Here is a 26,733-nt window from a genome sequence, read left to right as displayed (position 1 = left end):
TAATCAGCATTATGACGTGTTGGATAGAGAGCTGATTTTAGAATCAGGAAGATCTGAGTTCAAGACTCATTTCTAATAATAGTGGCTCAGTGACCCTGGATGTCACCTGATTTCTCAATATCCCATATAATAAAACTGGAGATTTAAATAAGTAGAAGTTCCAAAAACCAATGAAATCACTGGGGTTGATTAAAAAAAAATTTTAGCATGCAAATTTTAAAAAGCTTATATAGGGGCAGCAAAGTAATATGTGGATAGGATGCCAGGCCTGAAGTGTGGAGGACCTGGGTTCCTATTGTATAGTTAGAATTTGCTCCCCAGAAACTCTCTTTCCCAACTTCCCATGTTCCTTCTCACATTATATGCTAATGTAGGGAGCATATAAGTTTTATGGAGCTCCACCCTCTCTCTTTTTTTCTTGCAAATGTGGCTGGGAAAACTTTCTTTACTCAGGATTTTTACTTTTGTTCTTGTATTTTTTCTACTTCAAGTGATTATTAATAAATTTTATAAAATATAATATTTGGAGTTATTGAATATTAATTTTAATCTTACACTATGTGGCCTCAGATACTTCCTAGGTATATGACCCTAGGCAAGTCACTTAACCTGATTACCTAGTCTTAGAATTGATACTAAGAGAGAAGATAAGAGTTATTTTTTAAAGTCTATATAAATGATGATTATTATTACATTCACATTTTCCCAGTGCCCTTTATTAACTATTAATCATAAGAGTATATACTGTCTACATGTCTGAAAATAGCAATGTATATGCACGTGTGTGCAAATATATACATATATACTTTCAGTCTATAGATTTATATTACCTTACAGTAACTATCAGCTCCCAGAGGTCCATGACCAACAGATTGGAAACCTTTGACCTAGATGATTCCTACACTCTCTTATAGCTTTGGACATTGTGGAGTTTGACACTGTATCTACCATCTCTTTTTCAGTGCATTCTATCTGCAGACAGTTTTCTCTTCTTCCTTTGACTATGTTAATAGCCAGATGAACAACTTCCCTTACAAGCCAGGATTAGATTGTTTGAATAGAAATGACCATTCTGGAGATGCAAGCCTACTGGTTAACTATTTTAACCTTTCATCTACCAATTATTTTTCTTAAAAAAAGACAAAACACATCCACATTCCAGGACTCTGTCATCATTAGTAAAAGTTTACTTCCTACATAAGACTTTGGCAACATGTTGATGTTACTTACAAGCAAAGTAATTTTAAAGAATGTCACTGAAAATCTCTGCTACAAAACAGTTTCCATGAGCTGTAAATTCAGGATTAGAATTCCTGAAAATGACAGGGATGTCTGTTTCCCTTATACCATATTAGAACATTACTATTGAGAAAAATCCAGATTGCTCTTCCCCTTCTCCTAATCACTTCAACCCTGGAATAGGACCACTTAAAACTAGCAGAGTAGAATAACTTATAAAGTGAAAAACTCAGTGTTTCCCATCCCTTCTCCATTTCAGTGGAGCTGTGTCTAATATATAGTAGGTGCTTAATAAGTGCTCCTTTTTATTTAAAAATTATTTATCTATTTTTAAAAATATTTTTACATGTTTACATGATTCATTTTCTTTCCCTCCCATCCCCCCCCCCAAGAGTCAACAAGCAATTCCACTGGGTTATACAAATGTTATCATTTGATACCTTTAATAGGTACTTCTTGATTGATGGATTGATTGATACTTGATTGTTTGATCTGTGACCTCATCAACAGGGGTATTCTGGTAAAAATTATAACTCACCCATGCCTTCTCATGTAGTGTGATTTCTACACATATTCTTGCATAATTCTTCCAAAGAGGAGCCACCCAACATGCTATAGGTTTCCATAAGTTTTTGATGACTTAAAAAAAAGTTCTAAGATACCAGTGCATCTTTTGGGCTTCTCAGTTATAACCTCATTCATGCCACATGACTTGGTGACCTCATCTTTATACCATGAATCTCCTCAACAATATAGTTTTAATTCTACTCTATTTATTTAATTCCATAAAAATATGTTTAATTCCACTCTATCTACTCATCATTAGAAATATGTTGCATCTTATTTGTGCTCATCTTTACTATTTGGGCTACAACTTTGCTTCCTTAGAGAAATCTTGGTGTTTTAAGAGTTATAAGCATAGAACTGAAGATGGTAAAAAGAGGGTCTTTGCACCAGGGATATACTTTGTATTTTTAAAGGCTCTATGAAACTTTAAAATTGCAATTTACCATGTTCTTTTCTCTCTCTTTTATTCAATTCCAAATTGAATTTATTCTAATGTCAACTGCAAGGTCTATCCCAAATATATTTTATATATATGCAAATAAATGCTCTAGAGTGGTTCTCCTAATCCTCAGATCTTATTTGGCCAACAAAATCTTCAACTTCCTCATTGTTTTTAAGGAAATAAGAAGAGGAAAGTATTTTTACTTTTCTGGAAGCTTTATGTTTATAGTCTTTCACTTCATAAATTGTTCTACTGTACTAATTTTAAGTGGCCCTATTCCAGGATTAAAGTGATTAGTGGAAAAGAGTCATCTGGGATTTGTTTTTTGCAATAGTGATATATAATATGATACTGGGACTCAGATAGCCCTGTCGCTTTAAGAAGCTCTTGTCCTGAGTTTCTTTGGAAGCTCATAGAAACTGTAGAAACAATTTTCACATTCTTTAAAATTACAGTGCTTCTATGTAACATCAATATTGTGCCAAGATTTAGAGCAGGAAATGAACTTTTACTAATGATGACAGAGTCCTGGAATGTGGAGATGTTTTTTTTTTTAAAAGGAGGGTGGTGGTAATTAGAGGATTAAAATAATTAACCAGTAGCCTTGTATTTCTAGATAGCTCATCTCTATTTTAAAAATTCAATTCTAACTTATAACGGAAGTTGTTCTTCTGCCTATTGACATATATGAGGAAAGAAGAAAAAAAGTCTTCAGCTAAAAGGAACTGAAAAAGGAATGAAGGAGGAGACAATAAAAAATTTGTTACATTACTATAATGACGATAAAAATCTCAAGCTCTAAACTCTAGACCCATAAAAGAATATCAGAGTTACAAGATAAATATTTTTATATTTTTATCATATACTTAAAAACAACCACCACCACCAAAAAAACATTTAACTAAACAAGTGCATAAAGAAATTATGCACAAACCCACAAACTCCACATTATTTACAATTTGTTTAAAAATATGTAATTTACCCATCAGACTAGCAAGGCTGATGAAAAAACAAAATGATAAAAGCTGGAGAGGCTGTAAAGAAATAATTACATTAATGCACAATTGATGGACTGTGAACTAATCACACCATTTTGGAAAGCAGTTTGGGACTATAACCAAAAAGCTGTTAAAATGTGCATAGCATTTGACCTAGAGATAACCACTCCTAGTTCTATACTCCAAAGAGATGAAAGAAAAAGGAAAAGCATCCATATATACAAAAATATTTATAGCAACCTTTTTGTGGTGGGAAAGAATTGGAAACTGATTGGGTATCCATCAGTGGGGGAATGGTTGAACAATTTATAGTATGTGAATGTGATGAAATACTATTGGGTTGTAAGAAATAAGGAAAGGGATGGGTTCAGAAAAATCTAGGAACCCCCCCCCAACAACTTAAAGGATATTTTTTAGGGTGTGTGGGGTGGGATAGGATATTCTTGATGGGAGAGAGGTCTGATTAAGTGTGCTTTGGATTTCTTTTCAGTTCAGAGTGCAACAGTTAAAAGAGCAGTTGCCTTAAACTGTGACCATGAAAATATGGTTTCAAGACTCTGAATTGCCAAAACTATAAAGATAATTTTTTGTGACTTGATTTTATATAAAAAATGAAGTGGTCGCCATGGGAAAAATTCCCAACTATGAAATACCCAAGTCAGCTGGGTTTTTATGGAGATTTTAATTAATACAAATAAGGAATCAAGGAAAGGGAGAGAGAGAGTAAGAGGGAATAGTAGGAAAAAGCCTAGGCCAGCCTAGGCTTTAAGCCTTAAGAGAGACCAGTCAGTCTTTAATCACTCACCACAAGATCTTTTCAAGCAAGATTCTAGTGTTCAGAGAGACCCTCCAGTTTAGCTCCTCAGATCCACTAAGTTCAGCCACTGAGCCCTCCAATTCAGCTTTGGCAAGTTGACCCCTTCAGAGGCCTTTCTGACCTCCTTTTAAAGAGATTTTTTCCCCATGTCACCTCCCCTAAGTTCTCACATCTACAAATCACAGTAGACGTTTTCACAGGACTGACCATTTTTAATTCACATCTTCTTTAGTTCACAACTTTATCTTTCCCTAAAACATGCTTAAGTACGGGTGGAGTAATGTTAGAGTTCTCACATTCCTGACCAAGTACCTTTATTGTTTAAAATGGGGAATGGTCTTAACCAAATGTTCTAAGGTAGAGTCTGAGAATTTTTAACATTCACAAGACTGAGAAATTTTAAGATTCACAAGAGACATTGTGATTCTGTAAGTTGAATTGGATGAATTCCTATGGAGTCAGTGACTCCCACTACAAAGTAGGGCCAATTATAATGCAAAAGGTGACTATAGGGCTGTTGGGGACAAATAACCCCCCTTTTTAATTAAACTATTTATATTTTTAAAATATGCAAATTAAATATGTATGCTAATATAAATATCCTCTGCTTTTGAATTCCCTTTGGATTTGTTTTTCTTGGATACTTTTTCTCTTGATTTTGTGGCTCTTATTTTTTAAATGTAATCAGCATGTATTGTTATTCTTTTTTCAACTCTTCCTATATTTCCTTATATTTCCAATATTTGTCATTTCTAATTACATAATACAATCCATTACATTCAGATATCATAATATATTCAGCCATTTATCCCAAACATTTCACTTATGTTATTGCTAGTTATTTTGCCATTACAATTAAAGCTTCCATGAATATTTTCATATATACACAGCTTTTTACCCTCTCAATAGGGCCGTTAGGGCCTAATCCTAGTACTGGGATCCCTAGGTCGATGAGAATACACATTTTTACAGCTCTTAATATATATTTCCATCTTGTTTTATTAAAAAAAATCCATAACTGTTCTAGAAATGTAATAGTAGATTTGTTTCCTCATGTTCCTATCAGCATTTCATTTTATTTCTTTGACCCATCTAGTTCTTAGTTAACATACATTAGTAGGACCCCATTTAACTAGAGTGATCCTTAGGCAACAGATAGAATTTGATGCAGGTAACATACTCCTTCCAAAATCAAGTCTTTCCAGCTTGGTCACACCCAGTAGAACTTTGATTCTGATGCTGCAATCCCTCAGAAACGCAAGATTACCTCCCAGTATGAGTGTTAAAGTAAGGCTTTGGCAGATTATTTGTACTCTGTAAACCACTATCCCACCAGAAACTATATTTGCATTATGTGTATGCTTGTCTTAGATCTACTACTAGCCTCATGTAGGAATGTGGGGGGAGGGAGGGGAGAAGGCTCTCCAGATATTTATCATATTTAACTTAGCTAAGGTTCCTTTCATCTCCTTAACTTCTTATTTATTTTTTGGCTAGATTTATCTAGTTCTGAGAGAGGAAAATTAAAGTCCCTCGCTAGTATTACTTTATCTATTTCTATCTGTATCTCATTTAGGTTTTCCTTAAATAATCTGGGCTCTATAACTCTTGGTGCATACATATCAAAATAATAATAAATCATTATCCTAATATGCCCACACAACATTGTTCCCCTGTTCATCCCTTCCAATTATATATGCAATACAACATTGATACTTTGTGATTTTCTAAGCCAATATGCTGCCCATAGGGATCTGTTTCTATTTGAGTTTGCTACCACTGCTACATACAATAGAATTATATATAAGGTGCTATACAATATAGAAAATACCCTTTGCTTAAAAAACTAACAGATTTTCTGGATAATTTATATCAACTGATAATTATGGGGGAGAATCCCAGAATCATTAGCTATATAGCATTAAAACATAACCATTCAGGGTTAACCTTAGATTCTTGACTAGCTATTGTAAACCTCAAAATTTCTCAGACTTATGAATGTTAGGGATTTCCCCCATTGGGGAATCTTCTACTTAAAAAAATTCCCTAGCAGATGGTGAGAACTCTACTTGAGTGAGGGGGCTCCTAGCTATGGGAGTGTCCCTGCTCCACCCTACTTAAGACTGCTTTAGGACAGAAAACGGCTTGCTAAACAATGAAAGTACTTTGATCCATGCTTATGGAAGGGACAGGAAGTTCTTTGAGTCATGACTGTTTTAGAATTGATACAATGGGATACTAAGTACCTATAAAGGTGGGGCAACTTGTAAACTACTTAAACCTAAAAGGGTGATAACTTATTCAGAGGTTTTTTCTTAATGAAATTTGTCAGCACAGCAGCATTTTTTCTGACTTACTAAAGAGATTAAAACTACTCAGCTGTGAATTCAAAATGGGCAGTCCTTTAGAAACATCTACAGTGATTGGTAGATGTAAGGACTTAGGGGAGGTGACAGAGGAAATTTTGCCCTTAAAAATAAGAGCTTGGATCTCATTCAAGGATCTCAATTTCTGACTCTTATTCTGAAGGAGAGCTCCTTGAGGAGCTCCTCTGAGGGGCTCTGTCCCTCTGCGGTAGGAGCTCTGGAGGCTCTTGAGAGAGGCCCTTTGAAACAATCTCTGGCTTGAAGATTCTTTGAGGAAGGATACTGGCCTGGTGTTACTAGAATCCTTGTTTAGTCAGACCTTGTGGTGTTAAAAAACTGAATGATTTCTCTTTTAAGACTCAGGTCTAGGCCATATTGGCTTGAGGCCCTTCATACTTATTCCTTTTCTTACTCTCTCTCTCTCTTTCTTTGATTACTCATTGTATTGTTAATTAAAATCTCTATAAAACCCAATTGACTTGGGTATTTGAATAATTGGGAATATTTCCCTGGCGACCACCTTATATTTGATTTTAAACCCAAGACACTGTAGTGAAACATATTTCTGCGGTCAAATTTACTCACCCTCTCTTATATCTATCACAATTTATATCTTCCACTATTTTAATCACTACAGTTTAAGACCTCAACCATTTTAAATCTCACACTACTATGAAAGAGAACTGTCAGGATAGCTGACTAGTATGTACTACACATATTTGGAACAGTTTCTGAAGATGATAGTAAGACGAAGAGATTAATCCAGTTCAGAATTAAATAAAAGTAAGAGAGCAGGATGGATTTTACTTCAGAAATTTCATAGTCTAGGGACAGCTGGGTGGCTCAGTGGATTGAGACTCAGGCCTAGAGATAGGAGGTCCTAGGTTCAAATCTGGCCTCAGACACTTCCCAGCTGTGTGACCCTGAGCAAGTCACTTGACCCCCATTGCCTGTCCCTTACCACTCTTCTGCCTAGGAGCCAATACACAGTATTGACTCCAAGACGGAAGGTAAGGGTTTAAAAAAAAAAAAGAAATTCCATAGTCTTCTAATGACCTAAAATGCCACCCTTATGAAAACACATCCTTTTGAAAGAGGGAGTTCTACCAAAATTCCTTTTACAACACAAATATGGTACTGATTCCAAAGCCAGACAGGTCAAAAACAGAGAAATAAAACTATAGACCAAACTCTTTAATGAACATAAATGCAAAAATCTTAAACAGGATCCTAGCAAAAAGACTCCAGCAAGTCATCACGAGGGTTATTCACTATGATCAGATGGGATTTATACCAGGAATGCAAGGATGGTTCAATATTAGGAAAACCATCCACATAATTGACCATATTAACAAGCAAACCAACAAAAATCATATGATTATCTCAATAGACACAGAAAAAGCCTTTGACAAAATACAACACTCATTCCTGTTGAAAACACTAGAAAGTATAGGAATGGAAGGGCCTTTCCTAAAAATAATAAACAGTATCTATCTAAAACCATCAGCCAAAATCATATGTAATGGGGATAAACTAGACGCATTTCCAATAAGATCAGGAGTGAAACAAGGATACCCATTATCACCTCTATTATTTAACATTGTACTAGAAACACTAGCAGTAGCAATTAGAGAAGAAAATGAAATAGAAGGTATTAAAATTGACAATGAGGAGACCAAGCTGTCACTCTTTGCGGATGATATGATGGTCTACTTAAAGAATCCTAGAGAATCAACTAAAAAGCTAGTCGAAATAATCAACAACTTTAGCAAAGTTGCAGGATATAAAATAAGCCCATATAAGTCATCAGCATTTCTATATATCTCCAACACAGCTTAGTAGCAGGAATTAGAGAAATTCCATTCAAAATCACCTTAGACAATATAAAATACTTAGGAATCTATCTACTGAGACAAACATAGGAACTATATGAACACAACTACAAAACACTTTCCACACAACTAAAACTAGATCTGAGCAATTTGTAAAACATTAACTGCTCATGGGCAGGATGAGCTAACATAATAAAAATGACCATCCTACCCAAACTTATCTATCCATTTAGTGCCATACCCATCGAACTTCCAAAAAACTTTTTTACTGAATTAGAAAAAACCATAACAAAGTTCATTTGGAAGAACAAAAGATCAAGGATAACCAGGGAAATAATGAAAAAAATACAAAGGAGCAGTGGTCATCAAAACAATTTGGTACTGGCTAAGAGACAGAAAGGAGGATCAGTGGGATAGGCTTGGGGTAAGTGACCTCAGCAAGACAGTCTATGACAAACCCAAAGACCCCAGCTTTTGGGACAAAAATCCACTATTTGATAAAAATTGCTGGGAAAATTGGAAGTGTGGGAGAGATTAGGTTTGGATCAATACCTCACACCCTACACAAAGATAAACTCAGAATGGGTGACCAAATTGAATGTAAAGAAGGAAACAATAAGTAAATTAGGTGAACACAGAATAGTGTGTGTGTGTGTGTGTGTGTGTATATATATATATATATCAGACCTTTGGGAAGGGAAAGATTTTAAAACCAAGCAAGACTTAGAAAGAGTCACAAAATGTAAAATAAATAATTTTGACTACATCAAATTAAAAAGTTTTATACAAACAAAACCAATGTAACCAAAATCAGAAGGGAAATAACAAACTGGGAAATAATCTTCATAACAAAACCTCTGACAAAGGTCTAATTACTCAAATTTACAAAGAGCTAAATCAATTGTACAAAAAATCAAGCCATTTTCCAATTGATAAATGGGCAAGGGACATGAATAGGCAATTTTCAGCTAAAGAAACCAAAACCATTAATAAACACATGAGAAAGTGTTCTAAATCTCTTATAATCAGAGAGATGCAAATCAAAACAACTCAGAGGTATCACCTCACTCCTAGCAGATTGGCTAACATGATAGCAAAGGAAAGTAATGAATGCTGGAGGGGATGTGGCAAAGTCAGGACATTAATTCATTGCTGGTGGACTTGTGAATTGATCCAACCATTCTGGAGGGCAATTTGGAACTATGCACAAAGGGTGATAAAAGGCTGTCTACCTTTTGACCCAGCCATAGCCCTGGGCTTGTACCCCAAAGAGATAATACAGGAAAAGACATGTACAAAAATATTCATAGCTGCACTCTTTGTGGTGGCCAAAAATTGGAAAATGAGGGGATGCCCTTCAATTGGGGAATGGCTGAACAAATTGTGGTATATGTTGGTGATGGAATACTATTGTGCTCAAAGGAATAATAAAGTGGAGGAATTCCATGGAGACTGGAACAACCTCCAGGAACTGATGCAGAGCGAAAGGAGCAGAACCAGGAGAACACTGTACACAGAGACTGATACACTGTGGTACAATCGAATGTAATGGACTTCTCCATTAGTGGCAATGCAGTGATCCTGAACAATCTGGAGGGATCTAGGAGAAAAAACACTATCCACATGGAGAGGAAAAACTGGGAGTAAAAACACCCTAGAAAAACAACTGCTTGACTACAGAGGTGGAGGGGATATGATTGGGGAGGTAGACTCCAATGAACATCCTAGTGCAAACACCAACAACATGGAAATGGGTTTGGATCAAGGACACATGAAATACCCAGTGGAATTGCGCTACGGGAGGGGTGGCGGGAGGGGAGGGAGGAATAGAAAATGATTTTTGTATCCAAGGAATAATGTTTGAAATTGACCAAATAAAAAAATAATGTTAATAAAAAAAATAAAAGACATCCTTTTGGTCATATCTTCTCCTGGTCATACTCTATGGTTACAAATCTTGAAATACCAGGCTTTCTCCCAGGTATTCAATAAAAGCTTGAGTGACTTGGAAAGCAATAGAGAAATTAATGGGTGAGCACAATAAACTGTAGTATACTTCCAATGGTGACCTATGCTCAAGGAGCAACATGAAGAATCACTAAAGAAATATATCCTATTCATAGCTGCGCTCTTTGTGGTGGCCCAAAACTGGAAAATGAGGGGATGCCCATCAATTGGGGAATGGCTGAACAAACTGTGGTATATGTTGGTGATGGAGTACTATTGTGCTAAAAGGAATAATAAAGTGGAGAAGTTCCATGGAGACTGGAACAACCTCCAGGAAGTGATGCAGAGCGAGAGGAGCAGAACCAGGAGAACATTGTACACAGAGACTAATACACTGTGGTATAATCGAACGTAATGGACTTCTCCATTAGTGGTGGTGTAATGTCCCTGAACAACTTGCAGGGATCCAGGAGAAAAAAACACCATTCATAAGCAAAGGATAAACTATGGGAGTGGAAACACCGAGAAAAAGCAACTGCCTCAGAGGATAGACTCTAAATGAACACTCTAATGCAAATACTATCAACAAAGCAATGGGTTCAAATCAAGAAAACATCTAATGCCCAGTGGACTTACGCGTCGGCTATGGGGGGTGGGGGGGAGGAAAAGAAAATGATCTATGTCTTTAACGAATAATGCTTGGAAATGATCAAATAAAATATATTAAAAAAAAAAAAAAGAAATATATCCTATAAAAAGGAGATGGCCCAGGCATGTGGCATGACAGAGGGATAAAAGATGTGCAAGTCAAGTGCTCCACTGGTACTTCAGAAATGGTGCCTTTTTAAAATGCCAAAAATGTAGATGAAAGTCCTGGGTACCTCCAGTGACTCTGCTTTGGAGAAATGCAAAAATGTAGATGAGAATTATACTCAGTGAGAAGTCATGAATGGGCTACAATCTGCATCAAATGCCCGTGTTGATGAGATCTTAGATCAGACTATCATTCAATTAAGAATTACTAAGTACTTACTTTGTACCAGATACAGATCTATTGAAGCACTGAAGTCTCAGGAAAAGTCCTAGTTGAGTATTGAGAAATAGTAATAACATAAAAAAAATTAATTAAATGTTTTTAAATTAAAATCCATGAAGTTAAAAGTGTTAAAGCTCAATAAGAATATAATGAAGACTCATCAATTTTAGTATATTATCAGTCTAGCAAATCAACAACTTTCTAGCCCATTTCCCTTTGTCTTGTACTTTGTTTTGTTTTGTTTTGTTTTTAATCTAGATAGTCATAGTCAATGTATCACTTTTCTGGTTCTATTACAGATTTCTCCAAATGTCTTTGTAATCTTTATATTTATTACTTTTACAATGCCACGATATTCCATTAGTGAATACAACAATTTATTAAGTCACTCTAATTTTTGGACAAGTAAGTTTCTTTTGTATGTAGAGTTAGATGGCTCCTTAGAGCACCAGTGTAAACCAAGTGAAACTCTGCCTACTTTCCTTCCTTACTGAAGAGGCTCATTGTGGGCTTGGGGGTGGCAAAGTTGTTTTCCTGTTACTGGCTGAGGAAGGTTGTTCTTTTCTTAGAAAAATAACCAGGAGAAAGATTTTTCTCAACATATGACCTATGGAAGTTTAATGACGGTCGCTGCCAGGGTTAGTTATATTATATGATGGTGAACCGGGCCAGCAGCTTCATTGGAGTCTGGGAGAGGCTGAGAGTCACTTGGAGTCCATAAATTTGCTGATGAATGAATAGGGAAAATAGGCAATTCTTGACATGGACTCCCATTCATTAACCCTAGAATTCACAAAAGCCAATGACCACACTACACCTTATCTTGTATCTAGTCTTTGTATTTGCCCTACATTCATTTATGGGGAAGCCTGGGAAGTAGGATCTCCATTTTCACACTAACTGGCTCATTCAACCCTTACCCCAGCATTCCAGAGATGATGCCAATTAAGTAAAAATGCTAATTATAGTAAAAGTCATAGATATCCTCAAAAAGGAAATTAAAAGATATACTCAATGCACACTGTAAATCAGGTAGAGGAGAGGTAACATTTCCAAACAGAATGCAATGACAAGCAAAAGAGAATCATCATGCACATTCGTGGATCAATTAGAACAGAATTCAATTTCTTCACTTATTAACTACCAGTATAATCTGTTGGGAGGTCAATAGTTAAGCCTTAAGAAGATAAAACAATTTTTCTGAAACTATTAGTTATCTAATTAGCCTCTACTGGGCATTATATCATTAACTCACAGTATAAACCTACCAATGAAACAAGCCAGCTTTGGCTATTCTCTCTGATACAAATGTTTCCTCTATTACTATACTACTCTTGCCCCTACTGCAATTGTATTCTCTCTAGTAGATATTGCTACCACCACTCACAGCCCTCTTATAGTCCAGCAATCAAAAAACATTTAATGAGGCATTATTATATGTCTAGAACTAGACATATATCATAAATTATTACTTGGATCTTTTTTGTGGAAGATAAAAGTGGGAAAGATTTATTTTAATTCACAAACAGTATGAATTATTAATAGTGGTATTTAATTAATACCAACTTATCTATAGTACTTTATTTTAAATTTTATTTAATTAAGAAAATTTTTCCATGGTTACATGATTCATATTTTTCCCTTCCCTTCTCCCTCCCTTCCCCCTCCCATAGCCAACATTCAATTCCATTGGATTTTATATGTGTCACTGATCAAGACCCATTTCCATATTATTGATATTTGCACTAGGGTGATTGTTTAGAATCTACATCCCCAATCATATCTCCATCTACTCATATGATCAAGCAGTTGTTTTTCTTCTGTGTTTCTACTCCCACAGTTCTTTCTTTGAATGTGGATTGCATTCTTTCTCATAAGTCCCTCAGAATTGTCCTGGATCATTGTATTGCTGCTAGTAGAGAAATCCACTACATTTGATTGTGCCACGGTGTATTTGTCTTTGTGTATAAGGTTCTCCTGGTTCTGCTCCTTTCACTCTGCATCAATTCATGGAGGTTGTTCCAGTTCATCATTTTTTAGCACAATAGTATTCCATCACCAAGAGATACCACAATTTGTTCAGCCATTCCCCAATTGAAGGGCATCCCCTCATTTTCCAATTTTTTGCTACCACAAAGAGCACAGCTATGAATATTTTTTATAAGTCTTTTTCCTTATTATCTCCTTGGGGTATAAACCCAGCAGCGATATGGCTGGATCAAAGGCCATGAATTCTTTTAAAGCCCTTTGGGCATAGTTCCAAATTGCCTTCCAGAATGGTTGTATAAATTCAGAACTCTACCAGCAATGCATCAATGTCCCTATTTTGCTACATCCCCGCTAATAGTTATTACTTTCCTTTGCTGTCATGTTAGCCAATTTGCTAGGTGTGAGGTGGTACTTCAGAGTTGTTTTGATTTGCATCTCTCTAATTATAAAGAGATTTAGAACACTTTTTCACGTGCTTATTAATAGTTTTGATTTCTTTATCTGAAAATTGCCTGTTCATGTCCCTTGCCATTTATCAATTGGGGAATGACTTTATTTTTTGTACAATTGATTTAGCTCCTTATATATTTTAGTAATTAGACCTTTGTTAGAGGTTTTTGTTTAAAGATTTTCCTCCAATTTGTTGCTTCCCTTCTAATTTTGGTTTGTATTGGTTTTGTTTGTAAAACTTTTTAATTTAATATAATCAAAATTATTTCCCTTACACTTGAATCTTTTAAATAAAGTGGTGTCCTTTACAACCTAAATTATCACAGGTGATCACAGTATTTTAGAACTGGAAACTGCCTTAAGAATCATCTGTAGTGGGGGCAGCTGGGTAGCTCAGAGGATTGAGAGCCAGGCCTAGAGATGGGAGGTCCTAGGTTCAAATCTGGCCTCAGACACTTCCCATCTGTGTGATCCTGGGCAAGTCACTTAACCCCCATTGCCTAGCCCTTACCACTCTTCTCCTTGGAGCTGTATTGACTCCAAGACAGAAGGTAAGGGTTAAAAGAAAAAAGAATCATCTGTAATGCTATTACACTCAAATAGGGGTTGCACCTTGATAAAGAAAACCATCAATGAACATTATCTATATTGCACTGTATTTTTATTTTGTTCGACATTTCCCAGTTATGATTTGGTCTGGCTCAGACTGTATTCAGAAGTGTATTCACTCCGTACACAGAAGGCCTCAGGAGGCTGTCAGATCATGAGTTTGACACCTCTGGTCTAGTCTAATCTACTTATTTTACAGATAAAGAAATTAAGATGGGCAGGGGGAAAAGAAAAGGGGAGGGGAAAATACTTACATTTTTAAAAAAAGAAAAGAAAAAAATGAAATTAAGACTCTGAGGTAAGTGGCATGGCCAGGTCTAAAACCCAAGTCTCCTGACCTAAGCCCAGAGCTCTTTTTATTGTGCTACGCTCTGAGGTGTTTTTCTGCAAATTAAACTCCAACAAGTATTCTCTCACAAAACTCTTCTCACTCAATAGCCCCTTGCTTAGGACACAACTACTTGGGCTGTACTGAGTGACTGTGTCTATATGATTTGCAGTATCTATAATTTTGTTAGTACACAAAATTCCTAGCCTAGAAGAATTCCTTCCAGCAATGCCAATTGCAAACTGTCATTGACTTATGTGCAAAGTCCTGGAGAGTTACCTGAGGCAAATAGGAGGTTGAGTAACTTGCCCAGGGTCACAAGGTATTGGCAGGATTTAAAACTATTTTCTTTCCTCCAAGCCCAGCACTGTATCCATTGTGCATACTACTTCACTAAACTATAGGTTTACATTCCCCAGGGTGAAGAATTAAAAATTCTGCTACTTATCTGGGTGGTTTGTCTCTATAATCTCAAATATACAGACATTTGAAATTTGTGACCATTGGACATTTTAAAACATTAGAACTTAGAACATCATACAGGCATTGATGGAATGTTGACTTTTCATTTGGCTATTTTGGCTTCATGTAGACAAAGCTGGTGAGTATGGAATGACCAATATGAAAAAGGTCCAGGGTTCTAAATAAAGTCTGTTGTAAATGGGCTAACCTGTTCTTGATTCTACTTATATTGATACACTGTAAAGAAAACCAGTAATATTTTTAGCCACTGAGAAAGCAAAAAAACCCATAATTACTGATGTCTGCACATTGAAAGTAAATAAAATTCATAGATGTTTGAGGTTACATTTTCTGACCAACTTCTGATTCTCTTTTTTTCATTTCCATTCAAAGCAATTAAATTATTCTTACTTCTGTGATTTCTCTAAGGTCATTTTAAATTCTGCTTTTAAAAAAGTCCCAAAACTTAAACTTCTTAAAAATCTTTCTAGATGGTAGACAATTTGTGCTTACTATAGGCTCTATTGGGCTTTGGAATTTGTTTATCTCTGCTTTTACTAATTTCAGATTATATTATTAGAATTTCATTGAGTTATTTAATAAGGTTTGAATGGCTAAAATTCTGCTGCCAACTTCTTTCTCAAAATTAAACCCAACCATGTTTCAGCTCTCCTCAAAATCTATGTGTCTTAATAGTCAAATTTGATAGTAAATTAATTTTTCTTTATTTGCAAAACATCATAACATGAGGCAAGCCTATCTCATTTACCCTTCTTTATGTAACTAATCCCACTGATGATCAGCTAGTTCTTTCTCTGGGTTATTGTGTATAAGAGAGTGATTTTTCTCTAGTTCTCTAATGTAGCTTTATTTCTCTGCTGTGGAAATAATTCAATATAGGTTGACTACTTTATCACATATGATCTAATTTTATTTTATGGAAAATGATCAGAATCATTATGGAAAATGAGTCAAATCATCAGCTAGCCTGATACTTGCTCCCTAAGCTCAGGAACCACAGGAACCCTGTTCATACAGTTCCCTTTGTGAATGTAAATTTAGAAAACACAAAAGCAGCAAATATTGCTTGTTTCTTTGGCTCTCATAGGAACTTCTAATACATATAGTTAAAGATTAAACTGTTTCTTAATAGCAAAAATCTCATTTCTCTCCCTCCAATCCCTAATTAAGAAGGGGGGGACTCTCTTATGGACATTTATCAAATCAAATAAAAATAAGTTTCTGCATTGGCCATATTTTTTTCTAAAGTAAGTCTCATTCCACGCCAAATCAGGAAGTGAGAAGTATGTTTCATCATTAGTTCTTTGTAATTATGGTTTGTCAGCAATGATCAGTATTCCCTAGACAAGGAATTCAAAGTTCTTTGCCTGTACTATATTGTCCTTGTATATATCATTCTCCTGATTCAACTCAATCCACCCTATATTAATTTATACTAGTGTTTCCATATTTTTATGATGCCATTTCCTTCATCATTCCTTTTAACACAATAGTATCATATCACTTTTATATACCACAACTTATTTAGCCATTCCCCAATTGATGGAAAATCCCAGTTTCCAATTCTTTGCCACCACAGAAAGAGCTATAAATATTTTTGTATATCCTTATTTAAAATGTGTTTTGCTTCAGACTAATCTCTTTTCATCTATACTCCTAATTCTCCCTTCTCTCTTCCCTTTTAAACAAAATGTAATTCTATACCCAACAGTGGGGTATGAAGTCCAAATATTACATGCTCTTCCCATCTCTTCCTCCTTATTTGTTTAGATTTCTGGTCAAACTCCCATCCAAGCTGTATTGCTATTGTTTCTAGTTGTGGCTTTGCTTATAGATATTTTACAATTATTCTCTTCTGGGTTTATGTCTATAGCATCCCTGTTACCATAAATGCCGTTTATGGTGGGATGGCTCTGCACACTTCTAGAGAGTTCATCTGGAGTGTTATGTTATTCCAGGATATTGGGGATATCTCAGAATGGGAAACTGAGACCTTTCAGTGCTCCCAAAGTGATCTGATCAAGGGCAAAATCTGGTTATTCTCCTCCCTCTTCCCTTTCCTCTCCCCTTCCCCAATTTCTTGAAAGATTTCTTGAAATACCCCCAGCGCCACACCCCAGTATGAGCTCTACAAGTTTCTAACATGGATTTGGTTCTGTATAGCACTGTTGTTGAATTCTACCATTGTCAGCCAGCTGGATAATTCTGATAGTTTAGCATGACAGAACTGTACATCTTCCTTTGGTCTGGGAACCTTGCCATGGTTTTTCATCTGAAAGAGTCAAACTGAGCTAAAAGCTAAAACTAAGATGCTATTCTGCTCATAAGGTTCAGCCACACAACTGACACTTCTGAATTTATGCATTGCCCTAGCTATTCAAGGCTAGGTCCTGCAATTGCTCTTCACCCTGGACTGCCACCTCAGTATTGACCCTTCTTCTGTCCATTGTTGATCAATGACCCCAAACTAGGTAGTGATAGCACTGCCAGCTGGCATCTGTTTTGGCACTCTGCACAAATTCAGGTCTTTCTTTACTGCATTCTGGACCTCTTCGTGCCCTAGTGAACAGCCTCTCCCTATGCTCAAATGCTCTCAGAAGACTCCTGGCCAAGATCCTTCCTTAGTATCCATACACCTTTCTGTTTATCTCCCAATGCTGATCTGGGCCCCAAAAATGATTCATTATGATTTTTTTTTAAATTCTTGATAAGGACTGAGTCTGATGTATTGTCTAGATTTATTTGAGGGAGGTGAGGTGTGGGGTGAAGTCTGTTGTACTTCTACTGTTAATCTATCATTTTGGTTCCTCCTTAGTTGTGCTATTCATGTTTGAAATGTTTAGCACCATTTCACTTTCTTTAAACCCTTGCACCATGAAAGTAGAACTACAAGTGGTACTGGGAATAGTCCCTGGTTCATCTAGACTTTCACTACATTATCTACATAAACAGAACCCAAATGGAGTCGTTCTTCAGAATATAAACCCCATTTCATAAGGCTTTTGATTTGAAGGACTGAACTAATGAATTTTCAGTGTTCAGTAACAATGAAATGAGACTATGTAATAATTTTTTTTTACTTAAAAAGTTTAACACAAAATACTCAGATATGGCAGTCTTTTGTTAGACATTGTCAACTAGGATTTATTAAGCATTTATTATGTGACAGGCACAATACTAATCAATAAAAATACAATGAAAAGCAAAAAATCTAGTTGTCCCTACCCTCCATGAGTCCACTAACAGAGGAAGGAAATAACATGCAAATAACTGTATATAAAAAATGTACAAAGAGTAAATGGAAAGGCATCTCAAAGGGAAGGCACTAGTTTTAGTTGCCAAAAAGAAATTGAAAACTATTCTTTTTATTTTCATTTATTTATTTTTGAGTGTTTTTCCATGGTTACATGATTCATGTTCTTTCTCCCTCCTCTTCCAAACCCTTCCCATAGCCAACATTTAATTCCACTGGGTTATACGTGTCTTGTTGATCAAGACCTATTTCCATATTATTAATTATTTGCAATAGAGTAATTAATCATTTAGAGTCTACCTCCTCAATCATATATACCCATCAAACCATGTGATCAAGCAACTTCTGGGTTTCTACTCCCACAATTCTTTCTCTGGATGTGGATAGCCTTCTTTCTCATAAGTCCCTCAGAATTGTCCTGGATCATTGCATTGCTGCTAGAAGTGCATTACATTCGATTGTGCCACAGTGTATCTGTCTCTGTGTATAAGGTTCTCCTGGTTCTGCTTCTTTCACTCTGCATCAATTTATGGAGTTCGTTCCAGTTCATATGGATTTCCTCCAGTTCATTCCTTTTAGTGCAATAGTATTCCATCACCAAGAGATACCACAATTTGTTCAGCCATTCCCCAATTGAAGGGCATTCCCTCATTTTCCAATTTTTTTTTACCACAAAGAGTGCTGCTATAAATATTTTGGTTCAAGTCTTTTTCCTTATTATCTTTTTGGGGTACAAACCCAGCAGTGGTTGAGGACTACTCTTGCTTCATTCAAAAGTTTGTTCAACTTTTTTCCTCTGAGAGGAGCTCACCAATGAAAGGAGGAGAATGTACCTTACAGAAGGATATTCCATTTTGAGGGGCCACAGGGGTGGCAAGTTGTTTCAGGGTGAGGTCCCAGGAGCTAAGGGAAGTTACAGAATGAGCTAGCAGTAGAGGGAGCATAGTTTTAAGTCCAGATTTTCTGAACCAGAAAAGGAGAGTTTCAGAGAGAGAAAAAGAGAATTTGGTATAGAAAGATATCAGATTCAAAGGAAATCATGGAATTGGAAGTTTAAGAGGAAGGATAATACTAAGAAATTAGTCATGGTCACAAATAAAAGACAATTAAGACAGTCTGGAAAACAACAGGTTGAATTTCACACACATACATATTAAGAGAGAGAGAGATAATAAATTTGCATATTTGTTTTAAATATGTGTATGTATATATAAACATGGGGACTAAAAAAACTCTTATCAAAGTAATGATTTCCACATCTCCAGAGGACCTAAGATATAGCATATTATTTATCTTCTGACGAAGAGATGATTGACAAAAGAGGTCATAAAGAGGTGACAAAGTGTGGCAGGAAACATATTTTTGGTCACGACCACTATATGATTCCTTTTGCCTGATCATGCTTCTTTGTTGCAAGTTTATTTTTCTATTTCTAATTGGAGTGAGGAGATGGTGGTGGTGAAGAAGGAGTGGGAAGATGAAGAAGAGGCAGAAGATAAAAAAAGAGGAAGGCCATTAGAACATTTTTAAAAGTTCAAAGGAGAATATAGAGGGTAGTTCAGAAGTAATCACAGGGGCAGCTAGGTAGCACAGTGGACAGAGTGCAGGTCTCATATTGGGAGGACCTGAATTCAAATTTGACTTCAAATACTTCCTAGCTGTATAACCCTAGCAAGTCACAACCCCAATTGCCTAGCCTTTACCCCTCTTCTACCTTGGAATCAATACTTATTATTGATTCTAAAACAGAAGGTAAGGGTTTAAAAAAAGTAGTCACAGACAATTGGGACAGTCTGGAAAATAACAGGTTGAATTTCAAACACACACACATGCATATTGAGAAAGAGAGAGAGAAAGTAAACATGTGAAACTGTAAAGCTGATGGGGTTAATTTTTACTGGTACTTTTCAATTGACTCCATTCCAAGGAAATATGCTATAGTTTAAGAGAATATAGTAACAGAGTAGCTAGTAAAGTAATTAATTAAGGTAAGGTAAGGAGATATGGTCAGTAAAGGTAGTAAGAGAGTAAAAAGTTTGCATGGTAAGAGAAAAAGGGTAAAAGGTTAAGAGAGTATATGAGAGTAAAGAGTGTGAAAGGTAAAAGAGAGCATAGGGATTTGCAGGAATGCTTTTTATCTTGCTTAGTTACTGAGGAAGGGGTCCTTTGTTTGTACAGTTGTTGCCTTGTGTCTCCAGGGAATTGATATCACTTTACTCATGGTCCACTTTGGTCTGTGTGGCTTTACCCAGGGTTCACTGTGGGGAGCAAACTGCTATGTAAATAGGATGCTAATGATATGTTAAATATCTTGGGGCACAAAGAGATCATAAGGAAAAAGACTTGTACAAAAATATTTATAGTCGTACTCTTTGTAGTGGCAAAAAATTAGAAAATGAGGGGATGTCCTCTGATTGGGGAATGGCTGAACAAATTGTGATATCTGTTAGTGATGGTATACTTTGTGCTCAAAGGAATAATGAACTAGAGGAATTCCATATGAACTGGAATGACCTCCAGGAACTGATACAGAGTGAAAGGAGCAGAACCAGGAGAACATTGTACACAGAGACAGATACACTGTGGTATAATTGAATGTAATGGACTTCTCCACTAGTAGCAATACAATGATCCAGGACAATTCTGAGGGATCTATCTATGAGAAAGCTACCCACATCCAGAGAAAGAACTATGGGAATAGAAACACAGAAGAAAAACAACTGCTTGATCATATGGTTCAAATGGGGATGTAGACTCTAAAAGATCACCCTAGTCCAAGTATCAATAATATGGAAATAGGTAGGTCTTGATCAATGACACATGAAAAACCCAGTGGTATTGTTCTTTGGCTATGGGAGGTGGTGGGGGGAGAGGAGGGAAAGAACATTAACCTTATAATCATAGAAAAATATTCCAAATTAATTAATTAAATAAAATTTTCCTAATTTAAAGGCAGTGAGTATGGAAATGAACCTAGTCCTGGGTGACAGGGAACAACCAGTACATGTTGTCCAGAAATCCCAACTAAGGACCTAGGTTGCATCTAAAGAATAATGTGAGGAGTTTTCTCATAATTGTGAATCTAAGCAACTCATATGTCTTATATGAAGGGTAGCTCCACCCTAATCAACTAGTTATTGTTTCTATGTTCTTTTGATTGTGTACAGCTAGTTGGCAGGGTTTATGGGACATTTTAGCCCAAATCAAAGCTCTATTCCCTTTACTTGTTTTAAATGTGTCTATGTGTATATACATATCTAATAAATTACATATATAATACATATATTTAAAGCAAGTAGTAGGAAATAGATTCAATTTCATATATAACTTTATTTTCTCTCTGCTCTGATTATATGTAAATACATGTAAGAGATATTTAAAATAAGAAAGGAATAGAGAGTTTCATACTGTTTTATATATGGAGCTAGTCATGGATTTACTTGCTTTTTGGATCGATATTAAATTCAGAATATTTTTGAAATAGTAAATCTAAAGTAGTTCAAAGACAAGCAAAAATAAAGAAGAGTAAAATCAGGGGAAATTTTACAGAGAAGGTAATACTAAATATAGCCTTGAAGGAAGATAAGAGTCCTGAGATAGAAAATTGATGAGTAATAGATATATTTGAATGGTTCATAGAGACAAAAAAAATCAAATATCAAGTTCAAAAAACATATTAAGTCATTTCCCCCAAGGACCTCCAGTGTGCACTTAGGCTCCTCTGCCTCTGTCTGATGATTCATTACTGCCATCATCTGTAGGAGGCAAAAGGTCATGTTGGCTTGAAGTCTTAGCTCTGGGCCCATAGACAGCCTAGGAAAAATGGTGATTTCTTCAGTCCCTAAGGGTTTATTCTACATACAGTCCACTATCCCTTGGGGACCTCCAATGATGAAATAATAGTGAAAAGGTGACTTTCTCTTGATTCATCCAGGTTTTTTCCTAGATGGGCACAGGCCCCTTCTAGATTAAAACAACCTTGGAAAACTTCTGTTTGCTCCTGTGATATAGCCAGACTCAGTCTTTACTTTGTCTTAATCTTGACCTAACCAATCTCCACATGGACAATGTGGTAGAGCAGCTAGCTGTGTAGCTGTAAACTGGTGGATAGGAACTTTAAGAAGCCTGAGTCATAGACTTCCTAGTGTCCCTGCCTTTGTTCCCCTGCAGGGAGCATGTGGTTATGATAGCATCTCAATAGGGCCCCAGGCAAGCTGGAGCTTTTTGTAGTCTTTTCTTCTTCTTCTGGAAATAAAGATTCCATAAAATAATTCTGACACTAACAGTAAATGTGAATATTATATAGTTCTCCACTCTCTTTTGGTCTGAGGCTAGATGATGGCCTCACTCAAACAGATTATGGATTTGGTTTGTTCTAGTTTTTCTCCTTAAACTGTGGGTCAGATCATCTTGTTTCTGTTTACCTTTTCCCTCAACCAGCACCTAGGTAACATTCTTCTCATTCCAAGCACTAGTTCCCACTGAGTCTTTGGATGTTTGGAGATAAATTTGCCTATTTCCCTCTTCCCCCAGAGCAGGATTATGCAAATTACCACAGGCTATTTCTCTAATATTTCTAAAATGGAAGAGAATTGGATGGAATCAGTAGCTGCTTAGAGTTTAGAGTTCTGTGCTCCAGAAGAAGACAGCTCCAGTCTGTAATGGCATTTTGTGATGCTGAACCAAATATCCAATATACTTTGCCACAACACCTAATGGCAACAAAAATTTGGAAAACTACACAAAAAGAAAAAAATTCAGAAGTCAATACAGAAACAAACAGGATGACTTTGACCCTGCCTTGTTAAAATGACATACTTGTAAAAAGTGTAATGAAATGATCACTTCTCAGCCTTTTGGCTAAGATCAAGTGTAAAAACGTAATGAGACTATACTAGGTCACAATTTCATATAGAACCTTTTTAAAAATTCTTGTTTGTATAATTTATGTGTATTGATGTTAGTACCTAAGTTTACATTTTTGAAAAGAAATCATTTAAATTGAAGAAATAAAAAATTCAATCTAAAAACCCCAAAACAAAGAAATAATTTAATTTACTTTTGTAAGAATGTCAGTTGCCAGCATTGTCTAGTCAGTGGCATCCTTTCAAAAGCTGCAAAAAGCCTTTAGTTTCAATATTAGCTAATAATAAACTGTTCCCATCATTCAATCAAGCATGATATTGTGATTGTACTCATATAATACCAAACAAATATGAAAAATGCAAACAAAAATAGTGCTTTAATGGATTCTTCTTTGATCTCTCAAATGACATGATTCTTTGCAATGTTCTAATGCAGATAATCCCAATTTATTAAACCATCTGTTAATCTGTTAAATCAAAGCATGTGGCATGTGTATACGTATGTTTCTTAGGTGTGCTGTCTAGATTCCTATTCTACTAGCCATGGAACAAAACAGTAGCTTCAACCTTTGGTGGCAAGGAAGATCCAATATAGTTCTCCTCAGAGCTGGGTAAAATGGAGGATAGGTCAGAATAGAGCAGGGCACAGAACTATTTACCATTAAATACCTGTTTCCTTTAAAATTTAGGGATTTCTGAATATCAGCAATTTACATGTAACTAAGGCAACTAGTTGAGTCAGTGGACAGAACCAGGGCTTGGAATCAATTACACCTGAGTTCAAATTCAGCCACAGATACTCACTAACTGTGTGATCTTGGGAAAACCACTTAATCTGAGTCTGCCTTAATTTACTAGAGAAAGAAACCACTCCACTGTCTTTACCAAGAAAAATCCTATGGACAGGATGGGTATGCTATGTATGGTCAATGGGGTCTCAAAGAGTCAGATGCAAATGAACAACAAAAGAGGTAATCTGGAGTCAGGTCTCACCTCTGGCATATACCTGATGTCTGATCTGAGCAAATCATCTAAATCCTCATTGCCACAGACAATTCCAATATATAAGGAGAAGAGGGGAAAAGAATAGGCATTTATTAGGCACCTACTATGTGCCAGATAGTTTACAAATATTATACCATTTGATCCTCACAGTAACTCTGGGAGGTAGATGCTATTATTATCCCCATTTTACAGTTAAGGAAATTAAGTCAGAGTTCAAGTGACTCACTCAGGGGTCACATAGAAAGTATTGGAGATGCTATTCAAACTCAGATCTTGCTGACTCCAAGCCCACTGCTAAATCCAATGTACTACCTAGCTGTATTATAGAGAGGGTCCCAATATAATTTGATAAAGGGAGTCTCTTGATAAGTAGGTCTGGCCCAACAATGATAAAATGTTATTCTAAAATAATTTGGTAAAATGATTGTTTTACAATTTATTTGTAGGAAGGCTGTTTTACTTAACTCAATACCATATTGGGACTAACTACTGAAATTTTTGGAAATGTTGATACATCCATTTCCAGTCCATTAAAGTCTCAGAGTTTTATTTTGTTTTTAATAGAAATTGCTACCAAAAGAGTCACATGGATACAAAATTAACTTTCTCCCTGAGATTCTTAGAAGCTTATTATACACAAGAAATAACTGAGCACTTTTCTTTGACAAATTTCTTATTTAGTAATAAAATGATTACAGATATTCCTGTTTTGTTTTTATGTTTATATACTGGATCTAAGTAAAGGCATAGTGAAACATCAAAGGGATATGCTTAGGAAAAAAATCATCTATGACCTCCACTTCAAAGAGATCCAAATAGAAAAATGTGCACAGCAATATCTTACAGATTAATGTCATTCAGGCTTTTCTCCTCTGCTTGTTTATGCAAGTATAAGGGTGTTTTTTTTTTTTTTACAAAAAAAGAGTAGGGGGCAGCTAGGTGACACAGTGGATTAAGAATCAGGCCTGGAGATGGGAGTTCCTGGGTTCAAATCTGGCCTTAGACACTTTATAGCTGTGTGACTATGAGCAAGTCACAACTCCCATTGCCTAACCCTTAGCACTCTTCTGCCTTGGAACCAAAACACGGTATTGATTCAAAAACTGAAGCTAGTGGTTTAAAAAGAAGAAGAAGACTCACCAGGAAACTATATATCTTCTCCAGAATCATCTTAAATGTCAAGCCAGTAGGTTTGTATTTTTCCTATAAAGACAGATTAGGAGGCAGCTTAGGTGGCTCAGTAGATAGCTAGGTATGGAGATGGGAGGTCCTGGATTCAAACCTGACCTTAGATACTTACTAGCTGTATGACCCTGGGCAAGTCACCTCACTCCACTTTCCTAGCCCTTACTGATCTTCTGTATTAGAATTGATACTTGAAATAAATAATTGATTCTAAACCAGAAGGTTGAGGGTTTTAAAGGGAAGGAAGGAAGGAAGGAAGGAAGGAAGGAAGGAAGGAAGGAAGGAAGGAACGAAGGAACGAAGGAACGAAGGAACGAAGGAACGAAGGAACGAAGGAACAAAGGAAGGGGAGAGAGAGAGAGAGAGAGAGAGAGAGAGAGAGAGAGAGAGAGAGAGAAAGAGAGAGAGAGAGAGAGAGAAAGAGAGAGAGAGAGAGAGAGAGAGAGAGAGAGAGAGAGAGAGAGAGAGAGAGAGGAAAAGAGGAAAGGAGAGAAAAGAAGGCTAAGCCAGTCCTCTCCTACATGACTAGGTAGGTTCATATTAAAGTAAATCAAGGAAGCAAGCCTGGGAGAGATGTAGGCTTAGAGTTCAGATAAGGGGCTACCATATTGCCTGAATATGAGAAGGGAAGGCAGGACAAATTAACTGTATCAAAGATGAAAAGGGTGGTCTTAACCTCTAATGAAAAGGAAATTAAGGTAATTATCAAGAACTATTTTGCCCAATTTTATGGCAATAAATGACAATCTAAGTGAAATGGGTAAATATTTCTAAAAATACAAATTGCCTAGATTAACAAAAGAGGAAATAGAATACTTAATCCCAACTCAGAAAAAGAAATTGAATAAGCCATCAAGGAACTTCCTAAGAAAAAATCCCCAGGGCCAGATGGATTCACAAGTGAATTCTATCAAACATTTCAAGAACAATTAACCCCAATACTATATAAATTGTTTGACAACATAAGCAAAGAAGGAATCTTAACAAGTTCTTTTTATGACACAAATATGATGTTGGTTCAAAAGCCAGGCAGACCAAAAACAGAGAAAGAAAATTACAGACCAATCTTGTTAATGAATATAGATGCAAAAATCTTAAATAGGGGGCAGCTGGGTAGCTCAGTGGATTGAGAACCAGTCCTAGAGATGGGAGGTCCTAGGTTCAGATCTGGCTTCAGCCACTTCCCAGCTGTGTGACCCTGGGCAAGTCACTTGACCCCCATTGCCTAGCCCTTACCACTCTTCTGCCTTGGAGCCAATACACTGTAATGACTCCAAGACGGAAGGTAAGGGTTTAAAAAAAAAAATCTTAAATAGAATACC

Source organism: Monodelphis domestica, chromosome 6 (assembly GCF_027887165.1).
Source record: "Monodelphis domestica isolate mMonDom1 chromosome 6, mMonDom1.pri, whole genome shotgun sequence".
Lineage (NCBI taxonomy): Eukaryota > Metazoa > Chordata > Mammalia > Didelphimorphia > Didelphidae > Monodelphis > Monodelphis domestica.
Note: the sequence above shows the minus strand (reverse complement) of the source record.